At 40.2% G+C, this 8367-nt stretch overlaps 1 protein-coding gene across 1 annotated transcript in view; it reads right to left on the bottom strand.

Annotated features, from left to right (window-relative positions):
* The window catches only part of KCNK13 (potassium two pore domain channel subfamily K member 13), a 112909-nt gene that overhangs the window by 29985 nt on the left and 74557 nt on the right, over positions 1-8367 (bottom strand). The window lies entirely within an intron of this gene.

Genomic DNA, 8367 nt, shown 5'->3' with positions numbered 1-8367 from the left:
GGAGGGTGGGAGGGAGACACAAGAGGGAGATATGGGGATATATGTATACGTATAGCTGATTCACTTTGTCATACAGCAGAAACTAACACACCATTGTAAAGCAATTATACTCCAATAAAGGTGTTTAAAAAAAAAAAGAAAAAAAAAGGAAAATATTTAAGGAAAATTTGACAAAAGACGTGCAAGCCCTGTATACTGAAAACTATAAAACATTACTGAGAAAAATGAAAGACCTAAATAAATGGAGAGAGATGCCATGTTTATGGATCAAAAGACTTCATATTGGTTTTTTTGTTTGTTTGTTTTTAATTAATTTTTATTGGAGTATAGTTGCTTTACAATGTTGTGTTGGTTTCTACTGTACAGCAAAATGAATAGAAGACTTCATATTGTTAAGATGTCAATTCTCCCCAAATTGGTCTATACACTCAAGGCAATCCTAATCAAAATCCCAGCAGCATTTTTTTGGTAGCAAACGACAAGTTAATATTCAAATTTATATAGAAGTGCAAAGGACCTGAAATAGCCAAAGCAACTTAAAAAAGCACAATGCTAGAGACTTATACTACCTGATTTCAAGGCTATTATATAGTTAAAACAATCTAGACAATGAGGTATTAGTGTAAAGATAGACACACAGGTAAATGAAACTCAATAGAGAGTCTAGAAATAGACCCACATCACACACACACAGTCAATTGATTTTTTACAAAGGTGCCTCGGCAATTCAACTGAGAATTGAAAATGTTTTTAACATCAAAACAAATGATGCTAGAAATAACGGACAGCCAATAACAAGGAACGAATTATTGATACATGCAACAAGATGCATAAATCTCAGAATGATTATGCTAAGTGAAAGAAGCCAGTTTAAAAACTGTATAATCCCAATTACATACAAATTCTAGAAAATGCAAACTAATTCATAGTGACAGAGTAGTAGTGGTTACCTGGGGATGGGGAAGGGAGGGATGGATTACAACAGGGCACAAGGAAACTTTTGGAAATGATATGGGTATGTTCATTATCTTAATTCTTTAGCTGGCTTCCTGGATGCATACATATGTCAAAACTCATCAAACTGTACACCTTAAATAGGTGCAGATTATTGTATGTCAATTATATTTCAGTAAAGCTGTAAAAGACAAAATCTATGGTTTAAAGCAAATAGCTCTCTGGTTATGCTATTAAGCCTTGAAGTGATGCCACATCCTTGTTTGTGTTCGCACTGGGGAAAATGCTCCTTGAAATGTGGTCAATTTTGGGAGTCTCTTCCTGGAGAAGAGCCAAGAACTGGGAAGGAGGGTCCTGGCTGGGTTGCCAGCAGGGGGCCAGCTCTCTTGGTTTTGACCTGGAGAAGCTAAGACGTGCAGGAGGACCCCCATCTCTGGGGGAGGGGATGGTGGGTGGTGGAGAGAAGTCTTTCCTCTCATTCATTCTTGGTAAGAGCGTAAATTGGTCTGACGAGAAAAGTATGACTCCCCCTAACGGAAGAGGTAGGTGGCTGAGGCTCGAGCCCCCTCCACCACATGCTGCTTTTAAGTTGCCATTATTTACTTTCTTATTCCCCAGGACATGTGAGAGCTCTGCCAGAAGTGGCTGGAGGAATGATCATAATAAATTCACTGCCCCAGGGAGGAGAGAATGAACCTTTGCTGATTTATTTCTCACCATGGAACCTAAAACCTACAAAAGTCACTGGCACATTTATCTTCAGCTCCTTTCCACTACCCTTAACCCTCAAACTCTACTGGACATAATTCATCTTCCTCAGATAATTCAGAGGGTACACTGGGATCTTACAGGGGATCCTGTGGGATTTTCAAAGCAGCAACATTAACATGAAATGGGTTTCAAATTATTTCTGTGCTTGTCCAGCTTTATTACCAGATTTATTTCTTTGGAGAGAGGGGGCTGGGATGGAAGAGGCGATGACTCATGATCTCAGCCCTGCATCAAGGTTTAACAATTAATAGCACCATTTCTTGTCTCCATTTCCCCAGATCTAAATGACTGCTTTGTCGTATGGTATGCTTAAAATGTTTAAGTTCATTGCTTCTTAATGGGCCTTCAAGAACCAGAATGTTCTTAATGAGGGGGAGGTCTTCGAGAAGCAGAAGCAACGAACACATTTCTCAAGTCTTTTATCCTGTAGTTGAGACCAGGCACTGGGAGAATCTAACCCTTATTTAGGAGCCTACATGATGGCTCAGAGGCTCTGGGGTGTGGTTTCCTGCTGGTTATTATAACCACCCTCTAACCTCACACCCCAAAGTCAGGGGGCCTGTCTCAACCTTTACTATCCTAGTGGCTCTCATGATAGCCATCCTGGCTCCCCTGAGACCATGGTTCCTGCATCCCTGACATCGCGAATCTGACCACTCCCCATCTGCCTGGCCACCCACAGTGGAAGGCCTCACTGCTCGCCTGGACCACCGCAGATGCTCCTAAAGGACGTTTCTGCTCACCTACAACACCAGTTCCTCCCAGCATGCAGTTAATCATTCAGTTAATTTTTCATTCTGAGAACGACTGTTTGAAAATGTAACTCTGATCTTGTCACTCTCATGCTTAAAGTCCTTCAGTGGCCTCCCACTGCAGGAAAGTACACAGCGCCAGCTCCCCATCATGGCTTCCAGGGCCCCGCATGCTCTAAATCTCACCTCGTCTCCAATCTCATTTCATTATTTTGTCCCCCTAGCTCACCATGCTTTGGCCCTGCTGGCCTGCCACAGGGCCTTGGTACCTGCTATGCTCTCTGCCTGGAATGCTCTTCTCCAGCTCTTCATTCACACTGCTGACTTCAGATCTCAGCTTCAGTATCCCCAGGCCCTTGGCCACCTAAAGAACAGCCTGGCCCTCTGCCCAGCTGCACGCTATAATCTCAGTCTGCTTTATTTTTTTTTTACGGCACTTGCCCCTATCTCAAATCACCTCCTTATGTACTTGTTATAACAGAAGGAAAGCTCCATGAGACGGTGGACCTCATCGTCTTACTCTGCTGTCTCTCCAGGGCCAAGCAGATGCCTGGACCACACTGGCTCCCATGTGGTTTTCTCCTTCCAGAGTCCCCTGAGCCACACTCTGTGTGATTAATGGAACCGATCCTTTTTACCTTGTTGGGCCTTGTCTGGAGCCCCACTATTGCCTTCTAAGCACTTCTTGCGTGGATGTGCAGGGTAGGCCCTCCCTACCTCCTTCCCCTGCTTCTGGGGCATGTCTGGAATCCAGGAGCCCTGGTCCTCCAAGCATAACACCAGCTGCCTGTGCAAGTCCATCTTGCAAATGCTTCCCAGTGCACTCTGGGAGGCCTGCTGGAGTTAGCAGCATCCCATTTAGGGGAGCTCAATAATCCAGACCATCTTCTTCAGGGTGATGCTGTGCTATGCCTTAGGATGTAAAAGAAAATTACCCCATAAGAAGCAACCTCTTACTAGTAGTCAAAGGGGTGCCACTTAGCTGGTGTGGGAATTTGTGTGAGAATCAGAAAGAGGCTCCCTTCTGGGCAGACGTAGCCCCCTGGGTGCAGAGCATGGAGCGCATGCAGGCTGGGTTTGAGCTCTCCACTTGACTCCTCTTGTGCAGTGCACACGTCACCCAGCTGTACACAGCATCTTTGAGTGGTCACCTCAGAGATACCAGGTCAAGCCCCAAAGGCTAGATGTTTAGCTTCCTCACTGTAAGCCTCCGTTCTCTGGTATCTTATATGAACTCTCAATTATCCATGGTAAATAGAGAATGAAGATCTGAAAGCCAAAGGCAACCCCCAAACCTTACTTTCGTAAATCTCACTACTTACCAAGTCCTAACTATGTGCCAGGTGCTGGGCTAGACACTTGAAGTACATTGTCACGTTTTATCAACCACACGACATTAGCACTTTGTAAAACGAAAAAATAAGTTACAGAATTCAGTAGATACATGATCGCATTAGAAAATCAAAATGAATTATTTAAGTATGCATAGACAGGATGGTAGACAGTAGTAGTTATTTGGGGGAGTAGGATTTACAATGGGACTTTATAGTTGATATATTTCTGAACGGTCTAATTTTTTTAAATGAGCTTATCATTACTTTTATAAACAGAAAATAATAATAATAATATTGCTGTTTTGGAAAAAATAGCATGAACTAAAAAACTGTAAATAAAAAGTAAAATTAGTTGCTTTGAATTTCAGTTTCTTTCATAAATAAAAGTAAATATAAATAAAATTTTAAAATTTTCAAAAAGATACATGCACCCCAATGTTCACAGCAGCACTATTTACAACTGTCGAGACGTGCAAACAACCCAAGTGAATATCAACAGATTTTTGGCTTAAGAATATGTGGTATATATATATATATATATACAAAGGAATATTAGTCATAAAAAAGAATGAAATATGGCCATTTGCAGCAACATGGATGAACCTAAAAATATCACACTTAATGAAGTAAGTCAGAGAAAGACAAATATTATATATCACTCATATGTGGATTCTAAAAAATAATAATCTATATACAGAACAGAAACAGACTCACAGACATAGAAAACAAACTTATGGTTACCAAAGGGGAGAGGGAGGGCAGGAAGGATAAGTTAGGAGTGGCCATTTGCAACAACATGGATGAACCTAAAAATATCACACTTAATGAAGTAAGTCAGAGAAAGACAAATATTATATATCACTCATATGTGGATTCTAAAAAATAATAATCTATATACAGAACAGAAACAGACTCACAGACATAGAAAACAAACTTATGGTTACCAAAGGGGAGAGGGAGGGCAGGAAGGATAAGTTAGGAGTATGGGATTAACAGATACTCTTATGCATAAAGTAGATAAGCAACAAGGATTTACTGTACAGCAAAGGGAACTATATTCATTATCTTGTAATAATCTATAATGGAAAATAATATGAAAAAATATATATGTGTATAACTATCACTTTACTGTACACCTGAAACTAACACAATATTGTAAATCAGCTACACTTCAATTTAAAAATTTTTCATTTTACTTCCTGTTATGGGTGCTGGTAAGCAGGGAAATGACCCCAAATGACTCGGGTCAGAGGAGGAGATTCTGCCCAAGGGCTGAATAATCAGGCAGGGGACATCGCCCCACTCCACACGACGACAGCAACTCCTCAGAGGCGGAACAATCCTGCCTTCACACTAACAGTTAAACCGCTTGCCAGGCTAACAGTGAAATCAATCTCTAATTATAAGAAACTACAGGCTTTCTAAACACACAATCGTGTGTGTAAGCCACTCATTACCATTGTGTCAAGCCACTGGGTGGGAAAATGAATTCTGGCACTTGCAGTTCTAATACGGTCAACACTCAGCTGAGAGTCAATTACATGGTTCACATTTTTACAGCTCATTTATTTCCTCCATTTTTAGGAATAACTTCACAATTAACAGTCTTCTTTCATTTGTTTCTGATGTGTCCTTTTAAAACAAGACTAGGATCACCGGCCGCAAAGCAGCGAAGTGGGGGTGGAGGCGAAGTCACACCATTGAGTGTATACCTTATTACGGGCAGGAAAATGAAAGTGGAAGTAGCCAGTGACCCCAGTGCAGCAAGGAGAAAGGAAACCAAAGGTCAAGAAGTCAGAAGAAGGTTGGCCACGTTTTTGTGTGTTTACTTTGGCTCTTTTTATTATTTTTTTAAAAATCTGCACTCCCATGTTTATTGCAGCATTATTCACAGTAGTCAAGATATGGAAACAACCTAAGTGTCCATGAATGGATGAATGGATAAAGAAGGTATGGTATAAATGTATACACACACACACAATGGACTATTATTCAGTCACGAGAAAGAAGAAAATCCTGCCATTGTGACAACCTGGATGGAATTTGAGAGTATTATGCTAAATGAGAGAAGTCAGACAAGAGAAAGACAAATACTGTATGATATCACTTATATGTGGAATCTGAAAAAGCTGATCTCGGAGAAACAGAGCGTTGAATGGTGGTTACCAGGGGCTTGGTGTGAGGGAATTGGGAAGATGTTGTTCAAGGGGTACAAAGGTGAATAAATTCTGGAAATCTAATGCATAGTATTGTGATTACAGCTAACCATACTGTATTATGTACTTCAAAGTTGCTAAGAGATTAGATCTTAAATGTTCTCACCATAAAAAAGGAATGATAACTATGTGACATGATGGAGGTGTCAGCTAACACTGTGATGGTGATCATATTGTAATATAAATGTATCAAATCAACGTACACCTTAAACTTACACAGTGTTATACGTCAGTTATATGTCAATTTAAGAATAAGATATACTTTTGGGTGATGCTGAAGGAAGATGATAAATTTCACTCATATGGATTAATCTTAGCAGTCTAAAAACAACGATGTCCACAGTGAATTTTCTGGGCATGCCTCACAAGAGCTGATTCTACTCACGAAGATAACAATAGCTTCAAAGGACATAAGCTCATGAGAAGGGAAATGTTTAACAGCTTGTGCTGGTTATTCTTCGTAATAATGATAACACATGGCCTTGGAACAGAGCTTTACACTTCTCAAACTGCTAGCACAGCCACTGACCCATTTGATGCTCACAACAGCCAAATGAGAGTGGTCAGGGAAGTGACATTATCACCTCCCTAAAAATGAGGAAACTGAGGCTCTAAAGATTTAAGAGATTTCCCCAAGTTCACAGCAGTATCTTCCTGGGAACTCCAAGTTCAGTGTTCTTCCTTTTACTCCATACTTGCATACTTCCTCTGAACCTGAAACGGAATGGAACTACTTATGTTGAATTGTACAGACTAATTAACTTAAAAAATGCTGTAGAGGATGTACAGCGGCAGGAAATATCAGAACTGATTTCTGTGCTTGTTTAGATGAGCCTACTTTGTAGTACATAGGTTTAGCAAGCTCATGTGTAAACAAGTGTTTTAACCAACAGAATGCAGCCCAATAGTTAATAACTTGTCTGCATTCCCACACAGGGGATTTTGGTTGGAGAGGAGAGTGAGGTGAGAGAGGGTGGGAATTCTATAGTTTTGGGGTTTTTTTTAACATCTTTATTGGAGTATAATTGCTTTACTTTGTTGTGTTGGTTTCTGCTGTATAACAAAGTGAGTCAGCTATACGTATACTTATATCCCCATATCCCCTCCTTGCATCTCACTCCCACCCTCCCTATCCCACCCCGCTAGGTGGTCACAAAGCACCGAGCTGATCTCCCTGTGCTATGCGGTTGCTTCCTACTAGCTATCTGTTTTACATTTGGTAGTGTATATATGTCCATGCCACTCTCTCACTTCGTCCCAGCTTACCCTTCCCCCTCTCCGTGTCCTTAGGTCCATTCTCTACATCTCCATCTTTATTCCTGCCCTGCCCCTAGGTTCTTCAGAACCTTTTTATTTTTCATATATACATGTTAGCATACGGTATTTGTTCTTCTCTTTCTGACTTACTTAACTCCATATGACAGATTCTAGGTCCATCCACCTCACTACAAAAAACTCAATTTCGTTTCTTTTTATGGCTGAGTAATATTCCTTGTATATATGTGCGACATCTTCTTTATCCTTTCCTCTGTCGATGGACACTTAGGTTGCTTCCATGTCCTGTCTATTGTAAATAGTGCTGCAATGAACATTGTGGTACATGACTCTCTTTGGAGAAATGTCTATTTATGTCTTCTGCCCATTTTTGGATTGGGTTGTTTGTTTTTTTGATATTGAGCTGCATGAGTTGCTTATCTATGTTGGAGATTAACCCTTTGTCAGTTGCTTCACTTGCAAATATTTTCTCCCATTCTGTTTTCATCTTGTTTATGGTTTCCTTTGCTGTGCAAAAGCTTTTACAGTTCATTAGGTGCCATTTGTTTATTTTTGGTTTTATTTCCATTTCTCTAGGAGGTGGGTCAAAAAGGATCTTGCTGTGATTTATGTCATAGAGTGTTCTGCCTATATTTTCCTCTAAGAGTTTGATAGTGTCTGGCCTTACATTTAGGTCTTTAATCCATTTTGAGTTTATTTTTCCTGATTCTTCCAGCTCCATTTTTCTTTCTCAAGATTGCTTTGGCTACTTGGGGTCTTTTGTGTTTCCACACAAATTGTGAAATTTTTCGTTCTCGTTCTGTGAAAAATGCCATTGGCAATTTGATTGGGATTGCACTGAATCTGTAGATTGCTTTGTGTAGTACAGTCATTTTCACAATGTTGATTCTTCCAATCCAAGAACATGGTATATCTCTTCATTTGTTTGTATCATCTTTAATTTCTTTCATCAGTGTCTTATAGTTTGCTGCATACAGGTCTTTTTTCTCCTTAGGTAGGTTTATTCCTAGGTATTTTATTCTTTTTGTTGCAATGGTAAATGAGAGTGGTTCCTTAATTTCTCTT

Source organism: Physeter macrocephalus, chromosome 11 (genome assembly GCF_002837175.3).
Source record: "Physeter macrocephalus isolate SW-GA chromosome 11, ASM283717v5, whole genome shotgun sequence".
NCBI lineage: Eukaryota > Metazoa > Chordata > Mammalia > Artiodactyla > Physeteridae > Physeter > Physeter macrocephalus.
This window is presented reverse-complemented; position numbering and strand designations above follow the sequence as displayed.